The sequence below is a fragment of the Leucopleurus acutus genome (assembly GCF_964270905.1).
Source record: "Leucopleurus acutus genome assembly, chromosome: 4".
Classification (NCBI taxonomy): Eukaryota; Metazoa; Chordata; class Mammalia; order Artiodactyla; family Delphinidae; genus Leucopleurus; species Leucopleurus acutus.
The window spans coordinates 91,316,414-91,335,658 of record NC_139146.1 but is presented as its reverse complement, the minus strand read 5'-3'; positions in this window follow the sequence as shown (position 1 = coordinate 91,335,658).

Below are 19,245 nucleotides of genomic sequence, written 5' to 3'. Positions count from 1 at the left end.
TACGGTACAAGTTCAATATCACAGAAAGCGAAAAATGGATAAAGAAGTTGTGGTACTTACGTACAATGCAATATCACTCAGCAATGAAATCTATGTCATCAGGCCCGTAGCAGCATAATGAGTGGATTCAGGTACGATGATTCTAAGTGAAATAAGTCACACAGAAAAAGAAACATCATAAGATATCACTACTACACGGAATGTAAACTTGGCTACACATGAACTGAATTACAAAACAGAACAGGGTGTCAAATGTAGAAAACCAACTTATGCTTGCTTAAGGGGAAAGTTGAGTTGGGGTGCTGCATAAAACCAGAGATTGAAATTAGCACAGATACCGTTCCATAAGCCAAATATGTAATAGACAAGAGCTACTCCTTGCTCAACGAAGTGGACTCAACACCCCATATTAAATGCCTAACAATATATCTGACTAGTAAGAATCTTAAAACCTATGGATTTATATGTCTCCGAAAGAGAATCAAGCATGTGTACAGCGGCATAAACGCAGTAGTGATAGGATTGGTGAGGTTCGGTGAGCAAATGCAGACCCTTTGAAGTCATATTGCATGGTACCCATTCCATGGGTCTCAACTCTCCATGTTTAAGGGATTCTTCCTTCAGCTAAAACATTCATGTGGAACCCAGAGTATGATCCACCGTGTGATCGGGAAACGTGTTCAAATGTGTCTCAGTTTTCGTCCCCTGGTACTCGGGTGCAACATTCCAGACGCTTTACTAACACTCTCCCCTCTTGGAGATCAGTGCCTTTAACCTCCTGTTTGGCCCAGTTTGCAATTTCTGTGGAAAATGAACAGGAATAGGGAGAACCAATGAGAGACTAGGTGGAGGTGTCCGGACGGGCAAATTTAACTCTCATATCCCACCAGGAAGAGGAATTAACCAAAGGCTCAGCGAGCCATGCCAGAACCACAGTAGGGCCAGAAGCAATCCTGCGGTGTTGCGGCCAGCTCACAAGAAAGCGAGTTGAAGAAAGGAGCTCAGGGGCACTGTAATTCACAAACCTGCAGAGTTATAAATGACAGCTATCTTCCAAAAATATATTGAAGTAAGGCTGCCAAGAGGAGTTGAAACCGGGGCAGAATTGCAGTAAACCCGATTTCAGGAGGTAGACTGGAATTGCATGTAAAGCATAGGAAAAGAGGCAGAACGTCCACAATGATGCACTTGGCCAAAAAGGGCGTATGCGTTTTTTCCTGAATATATTCAGGAAAAAACGCATACGCCCTTTTTGGCCAACCAAGCAAGCTTGCAAAGGAAATCTGCACTACAATGAAGTCTCACTGCCCCCCGGTCAAAAGGGCCATCTGAAAAAAGTGTAAAATCCAGAAAGGCAGGACAGGCCATGGAGGACTGGGAGCCTTGTTATGCTGATGGGCGGGATGTAAATTGCCAGCAGCCACTCTGGAGAAGTGTATGGTGTTTCCTGAAACATCCAAAAAACAAAGCAACAGAGCCTAGGGCACTTCCACTTATGGTCCTATAGCTTAGGGTAATTAAAATCAAAAAGACACAGCCACCCCAAAGTTTGGGCCGGCTCTGTTTACAAGAACCTCGTTTACGGTACAAGTTCAATATCACAGAAAGCGAAAAATGGATAAAGAAGTTGTGGTACTTACGTACAATGCAATATCACTCAGCAATGAAATCTATGTCATCAGGCCCGTAGCAGCATAATGAGTGGATTCAGGTACGATGATTCTAAGTGAAATAAGTCACACAGAAAAAGAAACATCATAAGATATCACTACTACACGGAATGTAAACTTGGCTACACAGGAACTGAATTACAAAACAGAACAGGGTGTCAAATGTAGAAAACCAACTTATGCTTGCGTAAGGGGAAAGGTGAGTTGGGGTGCTGCATAAAACCAGAGATTGAAATTAGCACAGATACCGTTCCATAAGCCAAATATGTAATAGACAAGAGCTACTCCTTGCTCAACGAAGTGGACTCAACACCCCATATTAAATGCCTAACAATATACCTGACTAGTAAGAATCTTAAAACCTATGGATTTATATGTCTCCGAAAGAGAATGAAGCGTGTGTACAGCGGCATAAACGCAGCAGTGATAGGATTGGTGAGGTTCGGTGAGCAAATGCAGACCCTTTGAAGTCATATTGCATGGTACCCATTCCATGGGTCTCAACTCTCCATGTTTAAGGGATTCTTCCTTCAGCTAAAACATGCATGTGGAACCCAGAGTATGATCCACCGTGTGATCGGGAAATGTGTTCAACTGTGTCTCAGTTTTCGTCCCCTGGTACTCGGGTGCAACATTCCAGACGCTTTACTAACACTCTCCCCACTTGGACAGTCAGTGCCTTTAACCTCCTGTTTGGCCCAGTTTGCAATTTCTGTGGAAAATGAACAGGAATAGTGAGAACCAATGAGAGACTAGGTGGAGGTGTCCGGACGGGCAAATTTAACTCTCATATCCCACCAGGAAGAGGAATTAACCAAAGGCTCAGCGAGCCATGCCAGAACCACAGTAGGGCCAGAAGCAATCCTGCGGTGTTGCGGCCAGCTCACTAGAAAGCGAGTTGAAGAAAGGAGCTCAGGGGCACTGTAATTCACAAACCTGCAGAGTTATAAATGACAGCTATCTTCCAAAAATATATTGAAGTAAGGCTGCCAAGAGGAGTTGAAACCGGGGCAGAATTGCAGTAAACCCGATTTCAGGAGGTAGACTGGAATTGCATGTAAAGCATAGGAAAAGAGGCAGAACGTCCACAATGATGCACTTGGCCAAAAAGGGCGTATGCGTTTTTTCCTGAGGAAAAAACGCATACGCCCTTTTTGGCCAACCAAGCAAGCTTGCAAAGGAAATCTGCACTACAATGAAGTCTCACTGCCCCCCGGTCAAAAGGGCCATCTGAAAAAAGTGTAAAATCCAGAAAGGCAGGACAGGCCATGGAGGACTGGGAGCCTTGTTATGCTGATGGGCGGGATATAAATTGCCAGCAGCCACTCTGGAGAAGTGTATGGTGTTTCCTGAAACATCCAAAAAACAAAGCAACAGAGCCTAGGGCACTTCCACTTATGGTCCTATAGCTTAGGGTAATTAAAATCAAAAAGACACAGCCACCCCAAAGTTTGGGACGGCTCTGTTTACAAGAACCTCGTTTACGGTACAAGTTCAATATCACAGAAAGCGAAAAATGGATAAAGAAGTTGTGGTACTTACGTACAATGCAATATCACTCAGCAATGAAATCTATGTCATCAGGCCCGTAGCAGCATAATGAGTGGATTCAGGTACGATGATTCTAAGTGAAATAAGTCACACAGAAAAAGAAACATCATAAGATATCACTAATACACGGAATGTAAACTTGGCTACACAGGAACAGAATTACCAAACAGAACAGGGTGTCAAATGTAGAAAACCAACTCATGCTTGCTTAATGGGAAAGGTGAGTTGGGGTGCTACATGAAACCAGAGATTGAAATTAGCACAGACACCGTTCCATAAGCCAAATATGTAATAGACAAGAGCTACTCCTTGCTCAACGAAGTGGACTCAACACCCAATATTAAACGCCTAAGAATATACCTGACTAGTAAAAATCTTAAAACCTATGGATTTATATGTCTCCGAAATAGAATCAAGGGTGTGTACAGCGGCATAAGCGCAGCAGTGATAGGATTGGTGAGGTTCCGTGAGCAAATGCAGACCCTTTGAAGTCATATTGCATGGTACCCATTCCATGGGTCTCAACTCTCCATGATAAAGGGATTTTTCCTTCAGCTAAAACATGCATGTGGAACCCAGAGTATGATCCACCGTGTGATCGGGAAACGTGTTCAAATGTGTCTCAGTTTTCGTCCCCTGGTACTCGGGTGCAACATTCCAGACGCTTTACTAACACTCTCCCCACTTGGAGAGTCAGTGCCTTTAACCTCTTGTTTGGCCCAGTTTGCAATTTCTGCGTAAGATAAACAGGAATAGGGAGAACCAATGAGAGACTAGGTGGAGGTGTCTGGACGGGCAAATTTAACTCTCATTTCCCACCAGGAAGAGGAATTAACCAAAGGCTCAGCATGCCGTGCCGGAACCAAACTAGGGCCTGAAGCAATCCTGCGGTGTTGCGGCCAGCTCACAAGAAAGCGAGTTGAAGAAAGGAGCTCAGGGGCACTGTAATTCACAAACCTGCAGAGTTATAATGACAGCTATCTTTCAAAAATATATTGAAGTAAGGCGGCCAATAGTAGTTGAAGCGGGGCAGAATTGCAGGAAACCGATTTCAGGAGGTACACTGGAATTACATGTAAAGCATAGGAAAAGAGGCAGAACGTCCACAATGATGCACTTGGCCAAAAAGGGCGTATGCGTTTTTTCCTGAATATATTCAGGAAAAAACGCATACGCCCTTTTTGGCCAACCAAGCAAGCTTGCAAAGGAAATCTGCACTACAATGAGCCCTCACTGCCCCCCGGTCAAAAGGGCCATCTGAAAAAAGTGTAAAATCCAGAAAGGCAGGACAGGCCATGGAGAACTGGGAGCCTTGTTATGCTGATGGGCGGGATGTAAATTGCCAGCAGCCACTCTGGAGAAGTGTATGGTGTTTCCTGAAACATCCAAAAAACAAAGCAACAGAGCCTAGGGCACTTCCACTTATGGTCCTATAGCTTAGGGAAATTAAAATCAAAAAGACACAGCCACCCCAAAGTTTCGGCCGGCTCTGTTTACAAGAACCTAGTTTACGGTACAAGTTCAATATCACAGAAAGCGAAAAATGGATAAAGAAGTTGTGGTACTTACGTACACTGCAATATCACTCAGCAATGAAATCTATGTCATCAGGCCCGTAGCAACATAATGAGTGGATTCAGGTACGATGATTCTAAGTGAAATAAGTCACACAGAAAAAGAAACATCATAAGATATCACTACTACACGGAATGTAAACTTGGCTACACAGGAACAGAATTACCAAACAGAACAGGGTGTCAAATGTAGAAAACCAACTCATGCTTGCTTAAGGGGAAAGGTGAGTTGGGGTGCTGCATACAACAAGAGATTGAAATTAGCACAGATACCGTTCCATAAGCCAAATATGTAATAGACAAGAGCTACTCCTTGCTCAACGAAGTGGACTCAACACCCCACATTAAACGCCTAAGAATATACCTGACTAGTAAGAATCTTAAAACCTATGGATTTATATGTCTCCGAAAGAGAATGAAGCGTGTGTACAGCGGCATAAACGCAGCAGTGATAGGATTGGTGAGGTTCGGTGAGCAAATGCAGACCCTTTGAAGTCATATTGCATGGTACCCATTCCATGGGTCTCAACTCTCCATGTTTAAGGGATTCTTCCTTCAGCTAAAACATGCATGTGGAACCCAGAGTATGATCCACCGTGTGATCGGGAAACGTGTTCAACTGTGTCTCAGTTTTCGTCCCCTGGTACTCGGGTGCAACATTCCAGACGCTTTAGTAACACTCTCCCCACTTGGACAGTCAGTGCCTTTAACCTCCTGTTTGGCCCAGTTTGCAATTTCTGTGGAAAATGAACAGGAATAGTGAGAACCAATGAGAGACTAGGTGGAGGTGTCCGGACGGGCAAATTTAACTCTCATATCCCACCAGGAAGAGGAATTAACCAAAGGCTCAGCGAGCCATGCCAGAACCACAGTAGGGCCAGAAGCAATCCTGCGGTGTTGCGGCCAGCTCACAAGAAAGCGAGTTAAAGAAAGGAGCTCAGGGGCACTGTAATTCACAAACCTGCAGAGTTATAATGACAGCTATCTTTCAAAAATATATTGAAGTAAGGCTGCCAAGAGGAGTTGAAAGCGGGGCAGAATTGCAGGAAACCGATTTCAGGAGGTACACTGGAATTACATGTAAAGCATAGGAAAAGAGGCAGAACGTCCACAATGATGCACTTGGCCAAAAAGGGCGTATGCGTTTTTTCCTGAGGAAAAAACGCATATGCCCTTTTTGGCCAACCAAGCAAGCTTGCAAAGGAAATCTGCACTACAATGAAGTCTCACTGCCCCCCGGTCAAAAGGGCCATCTGAAAAAAGTGTAAAATCCAGAAAGGCAGGACAGGCCATGGAGGACTGGGAGCCTTGTTATGCTGATGGGCGGGATGTAAATTGCCAGCAGCCACTCTGGAGAAGTGTATGGTGTTTCCTGAAACATCCAAAAAACAAAGCAACAGAGCCTAGGGCACTTCCACTTATGGTCCTATAGCTTAGGGAAATTAAAATCAAAAAGACACAGCCACCCCAAAGTTTCGGCCGGCTCTGTTTACAAGAACCTAGCTTACGGTACAAGTTCAATATCACAGAAAGCGAAAAATGGATAAAGAAGTTGTGGTACTTACGTACACTGCAATATCACTCAGCAATGAAATCTATGTCATCAGGCCCGTAGCAACATAATGAGTGGATTCAGGTACGATGATTCTAAGTGAAATAAGTCACACAGAAAAAGAAACATCATAAGATATCACTACTACACGGAATGTAAACTTGGCTACACAGGAACAGAATTACCAAACAGAACAGGGTGTCAAATGTAGAACACCAACTCATGCTTGCTTAAGGGGAAAGGTGAGTTGGGGTGCTGCATACAACAAGAGATTGAAATTAGCACAGATACCGTTCCATAAGCCAAATATGTAATAGACAAGAGCTACTCCTTGCTCAAAGAAGTGGACTCAACACCCCACATTAAACGCCTAAGAATATACCTGACTAGTAAGAATCTTAAAACCTATGGATTTATATGTCTCCGAAAGAGAATGAAGCGTGTGTACAGCGGCATAAACGCAGCAGTGATAGGATTGGTGAGGTTCGGTGAGCAAATGCAGACCCTTTGAAGTCATATTGCATGGTACCCATTCCATGGGTCTCAACTCTCCATGTTTAAGGGATTCTTCCTTCAGCTAAAACATGCATGTGGAACCCAGAGTATGATCCACCGTGTGATCGGGAAATGTGTTCAACTGTGTCTCAGTTTTCGTCCCCTGGTACTCGGGTGCAACATTCCAGACGCTTTACTAACACTCTCCCCACTTGGACAGTCAGTGCCTTTAACCTCCTGTTTGGCCCAGTTTGCAATTTCTGTGGAAAATGAACAGGAATAGTGAGAACCAATGAGAGACTAGGTGGAGGTGTCCGGACGGGCAAATTTAACTCTCATATCCCACCAGGAAGAGGAATTAACCAAAGGCTCAGCGAGCCATGCCAGAACCACAGTAGGGCCAGAAGCAATCCTGCGGTGTTGCGGCCAGCTCACAAGAAAGCGAGTTAAAGAAAGGAGCTCAGGGGCACTGTAATTCACAAACCTGCAGAGTTATAAATGACAGCTATCTTCCAAAAATATATTGAAGTAAGGCTGCCAAGAGGAGTTGAAACCGGGGCAGAATTGCAGTAAACCCGATTTCAGGAGGTAGACTGGAATTGCATGTAAAGCATAGGAAAAGAGGCAGAACGTCCACAATGATGCACTTGGCCAAAAAGGGCGTATGCGTTTTTTCCTGAGGAAAAAACGCATACGCCCTTTTTGGCCAACCAAGCAAGCTTGCAAAGGAAATCTGCACTACAATGAAGTCTCACTGCCCCCCGGTCAAAAGGGCCATCTGAAAAAAGTGTAAAATCCAGAAAGGCAGGACAGGCCATGGAGGACTGGGAGCCTTGTTATGCTGATGGGCGGGATGTAAATTGCCAGCAGCCACTCTGGAGAAGTGTATGGTGTTTCCTGAAACATCCAAAAAACAAAGCAACAGAGCCTAGGGCACTTCCACTTATGGTCCTATAGCTTAGGGTAATTAAAATCAAAAAGACACAGCCACCCCAAAGTTTGGGACGGCTCTGTTTACAAGAACCTCGTTTACGGTACAAGTTCAATATCACAGAAAGCGAAAAATGGATAAAGAAGTTGTGGTACTTACGTACAATGCAATATCACTCAGCAATGAAATCTATGTCATCAGGCCCGTAGCAGCATAATGAGTGGATTCAGGTACGATGATTCTAAGTGAAATAAGTCACACAGAAAAAGAAACATCATAAGATATCACTACTACACGGAATGTAAACTTGGCTACACAGGAACAGAATTACCAAACAGAACAGGGTGTCAAATGTAGAAAACCAACTCATGGTTGCTTAAGGGGAAAGGTGAGTTGGGGTGCTACATGAAACCAGAGATTGAAATTAGCACAGACACCGTTCCATAAGCCAAATATGTAATAGACAAGAGCTACTCCTTGCTCAACGAAGTGGACTCAACACCCAATATTAAACGCCTAAGAATATACCTGACTAGTAAAAATCTTAAAACCTATGGATTTATATGTCTCCGAAAGAGAATCAAGGGTGTGTACAGCGGCATAAGCGCAGCAGTGATAGGATTGGTGAGGTTCCGTGAGCAAATGCAGACCCTTTGAAGTCATATTGCATGGTACCCATTCCATGGGTCTCAACTCTCCATGATAAAGGGATTTTTCCTTCAGCTAAAACATGCATGTGGAACCCAGAGTATGATCCACCGTGTGATCGGGAAACGTGTTCAAATGTGTCTCAGTTTTCGTCCCCTGGTACTCGGGTGCAACATTCCAGACGCTTTACTAACACTCTCCCCACTTGGAGAGTCAGTGCCTTTAACCTCTTGTTTGGCCCAGTTTGCAATTTCTGCGTAACATAAACAGGAAGAGGGAGAACCAATGAGAGACTAGGTGGAGGTGTCTGGACGGGCAAATTTAACTCTCATTTCCCACCAGGAAGAGGAATTAACCAAAGGCTCAGCATGCCGTGCCGGAAACAAACTAGTGCCGGAAGCAATCCTGCGGTGTTGCGGCCAGCTCACAAGAAAGCGAGTTGAAGAAAGGAGCTCAGGGGCACTGTAATTCACAAACCTACAGAGTTATAAATGACAGCTATCTTCCAAAAATATATTGCAGTAAGGCTGCCAAGAGGAGTTGAATGCGGGGCAGAATTGCAGGGAACCGATTTCAGGAGGTAGACTGGAATTGTATGTAAAGCATAGGAAAAGAGGCAGAACGTCCACAATGATGCACTTGGCCAAAAAGGGCGTATGCGTTTTTTCCTGAATATATTCAGGAAAAAACGCATAAGCCCTTTTTGGCCAACCAAGCAAGCTTGCAAAGGAAATCTGCACTACAATGAAGTCTCACTGCCCCCCGGTCAAAAGGGTTATCTGAAAAAAGTGTAAAATCCAGAAAGGCAGGACAGGCCATGGAGAACTGGGAGCCTTGTTATGCTGATGGGCGGCATGTAAATTGCCAACAGCCACTCTGGAGAAGTGTATGGTGTTTCCTGAAACATCCAAAAAACAAAGCAACAGAGCCTAGGGCACTTCCACTTATGGTCCTATAGCTTAGGGAAATTAAAATCCAAAAGACACAGCCACCCCAAAGTTTGGGCCGGCTCTGTTTACAAGAACCTCGTTTACGGTACAAGTTCAATATCACAGAAAGCGAAAAATGGATAAAGAAGTTGTGGTACTTACGTACAATGCAATATCACTCAGCAATGAAATCTATGTCATCAGGCCCATAGCAGCATAATGAGGGGATTCAGGTACGATGATTCTAAGTGAAATAAGTCACACAGAAAAAGAAACATCATAAGATATCACTACTACACGGAATGTAAACTTGGCTACACAAGAACTGAATTACAAAACAGAACAGGGCCTCAAATGTAGAAAACCAACTTATGCTTGCTTAAGGGGAAAGGTGAGTTGGGGTGCTTCATAAAACCAGAGATTGAAATTAGCACAGATACCGTTCCATAAGCCAAATATGTAATAGACAAGAGCTACTCCTTGCTCAACGAAGTGGACTCAACACCCCATATTAAACGCCTAAGAATATACCTGACTAGTAAGAATCTTAAAACCTATGGATTTATATGTCTCCGAAAGAGAATCAAGCGTGTGTACAGCGGCATAAGCGCAGCAGTGATAGGATTGGTGAGGTTCGGTGAGCAAATGCAGACCCTTTGAAGTCATATTGCATGGTACCCATTCCATGGGTCTCAACTCTCCATGTTTAAGGGATTCTTCCTTCAGCTAAAACATGCATGTGGAACCCAGAGTATGATCCACCGTGTGATCGGGAAACGTGTTCAAATGTGTCTCAGTTTTCGTCCCCTGGTACTCGGGTGCAACATTCCAGACACTTTCCTAACACTCTCCCCACTTGGAGAGTCAGTGCCTTTAACCTCCTGTTTGGCCCAGTTTGCAATTTCTGTGGAAAATGAACAGGAATAGGGAGAACCAATGAGAGACTAGGTGGAGGTGTCTGGACGGGCAAATTTAACTCTCATTTCCCACCAGGAAGAGGAATTAACCTAAGGCTCAGCATGCCGTGCCAGAACCAAACTAGGGCCTGAAGCAATCCTGCGGTGTTGCGGCCAGCTCACAAGAAAGCGAGTTGAAGAAAGGAGCTCAGGGGCACTGTAATTCACAAACCTACAGAGTTATAAATGACAGCCATCTTCCAAAAATATATTGAAGTAAGGCTGCCAAGAGGAGTTGAAAGCGGGGCAGAATTGCAGGAAACCGATTTCAGGAGGTAGACTGGAATTGCATGTAAAGCATAGGAAAAGAGGCAGAACGTCCACAATGATGCACTTGGCCAAAAAGGGCGTATGCGTTTCTTCCTGAATATATACAGGAAAAAACGCATACGCCCTTTTTGGCCAACCAAGCAAGCTTGCAAAGGAAATCTGCACTACAATGAAGTCTCACTGCCCCCCGGTCAAAAGGGCCATCCGAAAAAAGTGTAAAATCCAGAAAGGCAGGACAGGCCATGGAGAACTGGGAGCCTTGTTATGCTGATTGGCGGGATGTAAATTGCCAACAACCACTCTGGAGAAGTGTATGGTGTTTCCTGAAACATCCAAAAAACCAAGCAACAGAGCCTAGGGCATTTACACTTATTGTCGTATAGCTTAGGGAAATAATAATCAAAAAACACAGCCTCCCCAAAGTTTGGGACGGCTCTGTTTACAAGAACCTCGTTTACGGTACAGGTTCAATATCACAGAAAGCGAAAAATGGATAAAGAAATTGTGGTACTTACGTACAATGCAATATCACTCAGCAAAGAAATCTATGTCATCAGGCCCGTGACAGCATAATGAGTGGATTCAGGTACGATGATTCTAAGTGAAATAAGTCACACAGAAAAAGGAACATCATATGATATCACTACTACACGGAATGTAAACTTGGCTACACAGGAACTGAATTCCAAAACAGAACAGTGTGTCAAATGTAGAAAACCAACTTATGCTTGCTTAAGGGGAAAGGTGAGTTGGGGTGCTGCATGAAACCAGAGATTAAAATTAGCACAGACACCGTTCCATAAGCCAAATATGTAATAGACAAGAGCTACTCCTTGCTCAACGAAGTGGACTCAACACCCAATATTAAACGCCTAAGAATATACCTGACTAGTAAGAATCTTAAAACCTATGGATTTATATGTCTCCGAAAGAGAATCAAGGCTGTGTACAGCGGCATAAACGCAGTAGTGATAGGATTGGTGAGGTTCGGTGAGCAAATGCAGACCCTTTGAAGTCATATTGCATGGTACCCATTCCATGGGTCTCAACTCTCCAGGTTTAAGGGATTTTTCCTTCAGCTAAAACATGCATGTGGAACCCAGAGTATAATCCACCGTGTGATCGGGATACGTGTTCAAATGTGTCTCAGTTTTCGTCCCCTGGTACTCGGGTGCAACATTCCAGACGCTTTACTAACACTCTCCCCACTTGGAGAGTCAGTGCCTTTAACCTCTTGTTTGGCCCAGTTTGCAATTTCTGCGTAAGATAAACAGGAAGAGGGAGAACCAATGAGAGACTAGGTGGAGGTGTCTGGACGGGCAAATTTAACTCTCATTTCCCACCAGGAAGAGGAATTAACCAAAGGCTCCGTGTGCCATGCTGGAACTAGATTAGGGCCTGAGGAGATCCTGCGGTGTTGCGGCCAGCTCACAAGAAAGCGAGTTGAAGAAAGGAGCTCAGGGGCACTGTAATTCACAAACCTGCAGAGTTATAAATGACAGCTATCTTCCAAAAATATATTGCAGTAAGGCTGCCAAGAGGAGTTGAATGCGGGGCATAATTGCAGGGAACCGATTTCAGGAGGTAGACTGGAATTGTATGTAAAGCATAGGAAAAGAGGCAGAACGTCCACAATGATGCACTTGGCCAAAAAGGGCGTATGCGTTTTTCCCTGAATATATTCAGGAAAAAACGCATACACACTTTTTGGCCAACCAAGCAAGCTTGCAAAGGAAATCTGCACTACAATGAAGTCTCACTGCCCCCCGGTCAAAAGGGCTATCTGAAAAAAGTGTAAAATCCAGAAAGGCAGGACAGGCCATGGAGAACTGGGAGCCTTGTTATGCTGATGGGCGGCATGTAAATTGCCAACAGCCACTCTGGAGAAGTGTATGGTGTTTCCTGAAACATCCAAAAAACAAAGCAACAGAGCCTAGGGCACTTCCACTTATGGTCCTATAGCTTAGGGAAATTAAAATCAAAAAGACACAGCCACCACAAAGTTTGGGACGGCTCTGTTTACAAGAACCTCGTTTACCGTACAAGTTCAATATCACAGAAAGCGAAAAATGGATAAAGAAGTTGTGGTACTTACGTACAATGCAATATCACTCAGCAATGAAATCTATGTCATCAGGTCCCTAGCAGCATAATGAGTGGATTCAGGTACGATGATTCTAAGTGAAATAAGTCACACAGAAAAAGGAACATCATATGATATCACTACTACACGGAATGTAAACTTGGCTACACAAGATCTGAATTACAAAACAGAGCAGGCTGTCAAATGTAGAAAACCAACTTATGCTTGCTTAAGGGGAAAGGTGAGTTGGGGTGCTGCATAAAACCAGAGATTGAAATTAGAACAGATACCGTTCCATAAGCCAAATATGTAATAGACAAGAGCTACTCCTTGCTCAACGAAGTGGACTCAACACCCCATATTAAACGCCTAAGAATATACCTGACTAGTAAGAATCTTAAAACCTATGGATTTATATGTCTCCGAAAGAGAATCAAGCGTGTGTACAGCGGCATAAGCGCAGCAGTGATAGGATTGGTGAGGTTCGGTGAGCAAATGCAGACCCTTTGAAGTCATATTGCATGGTACCCATTCCATGGGTCTCAACTCTCCATGTTTAAGGGATTCTTCCTTCAGCTAAAACATGCATGTGGAACTCAGAGTATGATCCACCGTGTGATCGGGAAATGTGTTCAACTGTGTCTCAGTTTTCGTCCCCTGGTACTCGGGTGCAACATTCCAGACGCTTTACTAACACTCTCCCCACTTGGACAGTCAGTGCCTTTAACCTCCTGTTTGGCCCAGTTTGCAATTTCTGTGGAAAATGAACAGGAATAGGGAGAACCAATGAGAGACTAGGTGGAGGTGTCCAGACGGGCAAATTTAACTCTCATATCCCACCAGGAAGAGGAATTAACCAAAGGCTCAGCGAGCCATGCCAGAACCACAGTAGGGCCAGAAGCAATCCTGCGGTGTTGCGGCCAGCTCACAAGAAAGCGAGTTGAAGAAAGGAGCTCAGGGGCACTGTAATTCACAAACCTGCAGAGTTATAAATGACAGCTATCTTCCAAAAATATATTGAAGTAAGGCTGCCAAGAGGAGTTGAAACCGGGGCAGAATTGCAGTAAACCCGATTTCAGGAGGTAGACTGGAATTGCATGTAAAGCATAGGAAAAGAGGCAGAACGTCCACAATGATGCACTTGGCCAAAAAGGGCGTATGCGTTTTTTCCTGAATATATTCAGGAAAAAACGCATACGCCCTTTTTGGCCAACCAAGCAAGCTTGCAAAGGAAATCTGCACTACAATGAAGTCTCACTGCCCCCCGGTCAAAAGGGCCATCTGAAAAAAGTGTAAAATCCAGAAAGGCAGGACAGGCCATGGAGAACTGGGAGCCTTGTTATGCTGATGGGCGGGATGTAAATTGCCAGCAGCCACTCTGGAGAAGTGTATGGTGTTTCCTGAAACATCCAAAAAACAAAGCAACAGAGCCTAGGGCACTTCCACTTATGGTCCTATAGCTTAGGGAAATTGAAATCAAAAAGACACAGCCACCCCATAGTTTGGGACGGCTCTGTTTACAAGAACCTCGTTTACGGTACAAGTTCAATATCACAGAAAGCGAAAAATGGATAAAGAAGTTGTGGTACTTACGTACAATGCAATATCACTCAGCAATGAAATCTATGTCATCAGGCCCGTAGCAGCATAATGAGTGGATTCAGGTACGATGATTCTAAGTGAAATAAGTCACACAGAAAAAGAAACATCATAAGATATCACTACTACACGGAATGTAAACTTGGCTACACATGAACTGAATTACAAAACAGAACAGGGTGTCAAATGTAGAAAACCAACTTATGCTTGCTTAAGGGGAAAGGTGAGTTGGGGTGCTGCATAAAACCAGAGATTGAAATTAGCACAGATACCGTTCCATAAGCCAAATATGTAATAGACAAGAGCTACTCCTTGCTCAACGAAGTGGACTCAACACCCCATATTAAATGCCTAACAATATACCTGACTAGTAAGAATCTTAAAACCTATGGATTTATATGTCTCCGAAAGAGAATCAAGCATGTGTACAGCGGCTTAAACGCAGCAGTGATAGGATTGGTGAGGTTCGGTGAGCAAATGCGGACCCTTTGAAGTCATATTGCATGGTACCCATTCCATGGGTCTCAACTCTCCAGGTTTAAGGGATTTTTCCTTCAGCTAAAACATGCATGTGGAACCCAGAGTATAATCCACCATGTGATCGGGATACGTGTTCAAATCTGTCTCAGTTTTCGTCCCCTGGTACTCGGGTGCAACATTCCAGACGCTTTACTAACACTCTCCCCACTTGGAGAGTCAGTGCCTTTAACCTCTTGTTTGGCCCAGTTTGCAATTTCTGCGTAAGATAAACAGGAAGAGGGAGAACCAATGAGAGACTAGGTGGAGGTGTCTGGACGGGCAAATTTAACTCTCATTTCCCACCAGGAAGAGGAATTAACCAAAGGCTCCCTGTGCCATGCCGGAACCAAACTAGAGCCGGAAGCAATCCTGCGGTGTTGCGGCCAGCTCACAAGAAAGCGAGTTGAAGAAAGGAGCTCAGGGGCACTGTAATTCACAAATCTGCAGAGTTATAAATGACAGCTATCTTCCAAAAATATATTGCAGTAAGGCTGCCAAGAGGAGTTGAATGCGGGGCATAATTGCAGGGAACCGATTTCAGGAGGTAGACTGGAATTACATGTAAAGCATAGGAAAAGAGGCAGAACGTCCACAATGATGCACTTGGCCAAAAAGGGCGTATGCGTTTTTTCCTGAATATATTCAGGAAAAAACGCATACGCCCTTTTTGGCCAACCAAGCAAGCTTGCAAAGGAAATCTGCACTACAATGAACCCTCACTGCCCCCCGGTCAAAAGGGCCATCTGAAAAAAGTGTAAAATCCAGAAAGGCAGGACAGGCCATGGAGAACTGGGAGCCTTGTTATGCTGATGGGCGGGATGTAAATTGCCAGCAGCCACTCTGGAGAAGTGTATGGTGTTTCCTGAAACATCCAAAAAACAAAGCAACAGAGCCTAGGGAACTTCCACTTATGGTCCTATAGCTTAGGGAAATTAAAATCAAAAAGACACAGCCACCCCAAAGTTTCGGCCGGCTCTGTTTACAAGAACCTTGTTTACGGTACAAGTTCAATATCACAGAAAGCGAAAAATGGATAAAGAAGTTGTGGTACTTACGTACACTGCAATATCACTCAGCAATGAAATCTATGTCATCAGGCCCGTAGCAGCATAATGAGTGGATTCAGGTACGATGATTCTAAGTGAAATAAGTCACACAGAAAAAGAAACATCATAAGATATCACTACTACACGGAATGTAAACTTGGCTACACAGGAACAGAATTACCAAACAGAACAGGGTGTCAAATGTAGAAAACCAACTTATGCTTGCTTACGGGGAAAGGTGAGTTGGGGTGCGGCATAAAATCAGAGATTGAAATTAGCACAGATACTGTTCCATAAGCCAAATATGTAATAGACAAGAGCTACTCCTTGCTCAACGAAGTGGACTCAACACCCCATATTAAACGCCTAAGAATATACCTGACTAGTAAGAATCTTAAAACCTATGGATTTATATGTCTCCGAAAGAGAATCAAGCGTGTGTACAGTGTCATAAACGCAGCAGTGATAGGATTGGTGAGGTTCGGTTAGCAAATGTAGACTCTTTGAAGTCATATTGCATGGTACCCATTCCATGGGTCTCAACTCTCCATGTTTAAGGGATTCTTCCTTCAGCTAAAACATGCATGTGGAACCCAGAGTATAATCCACCGTGTGATCGGGATACGTGTTCAAATGTGTCTCAGTTTTCGTCCCCTGGTACTCGGGTGCAACATTCCAGACGCTTTACTAACACTCTCCCCACTTGGACAGTCAGTGCCTTTAACCTCCTGTTTGGCCCAGTTTGCAATTTCTGTGGAAAATGAACAGGAATAGGGAGAACCAATGAGAGACTAGGTGGAGGTGTCCGGACGGGCAAATTTAACTCTCATATCCCACCAGGAAGAGGAATTAACCAAAGGCTCAGCGAGCCATGCCAGAACCACAGTAGGGCCAGAAGCAATCCTGCGGTGTTGCGGCCAGCTCACAAGAAAGCGAGTTGAAGAAAGGAGCTCAGGGGCACTGTAATTCACAAACCTGCAGAGTTATAAATGACAGCTATCTTCCAAAAATATATTGAAGTAAGGCTGCCAAGAGGAGTTGAAACCGGGGCAGAATTGCAGTAAACCCGATTTCAGGAGGTAGACTGGAATTGCATGTAAAGCATAGGAAAAGAGGCAGAACGTCCACAATGATGCACTTGGCCAAAAAGGGCGTATGCGTTTTTTCCTGAATATATTCAGGAAAAAACGCATACGCCCTTTTTGGCCAACCAAGCAAGCTTGCAAAGGAAATCTGCACTACAATGAAGTCTCACTGCCCCCCGGTCAAAAGGGCCATCTGAAAAAAGTGTAAAATCCAGAAAGGCAGGACAGGCCATGGAGGACTGGGAGCCTTGTTATGCTGATGGGCGGGATGTAAATTGCCAGCAGTCACTCTGGAGAAGTGTATGGTGTTTCCTGAAACATCCAAAAAACAAAGCAACAGAGCCTAGGGCACTTCCACTTATGGTCCTATAGATTAGGGTAATTAAAATCAAAAAGACACAGCCACCCCAAAGTTTGGGATGGCTCTGTTTACAAGAACCTCGTTTACGGTACAAGTTCAATATCACAGAAAGCGAAAAATGGATAAAGAAGTTGTGGTACTTACGTACAATGCAATATCACTCAGCAATGAAATCTATGTCATCAGGCCCGTAGCAGCATAATGAGTGGATTCAGGTACGATGATTCTAAGTGAAATAAGTCACACAGAAAAAGAAACATCATAAGATATCACTAATACACGGAATGTAAACTTGGCTACACAGGAACGGAATTACCAAACAGAACAGGGTGTCAAATGTAGAAAACCAACTCATGCTTGCTTAATGGGAAAGGTGAGTTGGGGTGCTGCATGAAACCAGAGATTGAAATTAGCACAGACACCGTTCCATAAGCCAAATATGTAATAGACAAGAGCTACTCCTTGCTCAACGAAGTGGACTCAACACCCAATATTAAACGCCTAAGAATATACCTAACTAGTAAGAATCTTAAAACCTATGGATTTATATGTCTCCGAAAGAGAATCAAGTGTGTGTACAGCGGCATAAACGCAGCAGTGATAGGATTGGTGAGGTTCGGTGAGCAAATGCAGACCCTTTGAAGTCATATTGCATGGTACCCATTCCATGGGTCTCAACTCTCCATGTTTAAGGGATTTTTCCTTCAGCTAAAACATGCATGTGGAACCCAGAGTATGATCCACCGTGTGATCGGGAAACGTGTTCAAATGTGTCTCAGTTTTCGTCCCCTGGTACTCGGGTGCAACATTACAGACGCTTCACTAACACTCTCCCCACTTGGAGAGTCAGTGCCTTTAACCTCTTGTTTGGCACAGTTTGCAATTTCTGCGTAACATAAACAGGAAGAGGGAGAACCAATGAGAGACTAGGTGGAGGTGTGTGGACGGGCAAATTTAACTCTCATTTCCCACCAGGAAGAGGAATTAACCAAAGGCTCAGCATGCCGTGCCGGAAACAAAGTAGGGCCGGAAGCAATCCTGCGGTGTTGCGGCCAGCTCACAAGAAAGCGAGTTGAAGAAAGGAGCTCAGGGGCACTGTAATTCACAAACCTACAGAGTTATAAATGACAGCTATCTTCCAAAAATATATTGCAGTAAGGCTGCCAAGAGGAGTTGAATGCGGGGCAGAATTGCAGGGAACCGATTTCAGGAGGTAGACTGGAATTGTATGTAAAGCATAGGAAAAGAGGCAGAACGTCCACAATGATGCACTTGGCCAAAAAGGGCGTATGCGTTTTTTCCTGAATATATTCAGGAAAAAACGCATACGCCCTTTTTGGCCAACCAAGCAAGCTTGCAAAGGAAATCTGCACTACAATGAAGTCTCACTGACCCCCGGTCAAAAGGGCTACCTGAAAAAAGTGTAAAATCCAGAAAGGCAGGACAGGCCATGGAGAACTGGGAGCCTTGTTATGCTGATGGGCGGCATGTAAATTGCCAACAGCCACTCTGGAGAAGTGTATGGTGTTTCCTGAAACATCCAAAAAACAAAGCAACAGAGCCTAGGGCACTTCCACTTATGGTCCTATAGCTTAGGGAAATTGAAATCAAAAAGACACAGCCACCCCAAAGTTTGGGACGGCTCTGTTTACAAGAACCCCGTTTACGGTACAAGTTCAATATCACAGAAAGCGAAAAATGGATAAAGAAGTTGTGGTACTTACGTACAATGCAATATCACTCAGCAATGAAATCTATGTCATCAGGCCCGTAGCAGCATAATGAGTGGATTCAGGTACGATGATTCTAAGTGAAATAAGTCACACAGAAAAAGAAACATCATAAGATATCACTACTACACGGAATGTAAACTTGGCTACACATGAACTGAATTACAAAACAGAACAGGGAGTCAAATGTAGAAAACCAACTTATGCTTGCGTAAGGGGAAAGGTGAGTTGGGGTGCTGCATAAAA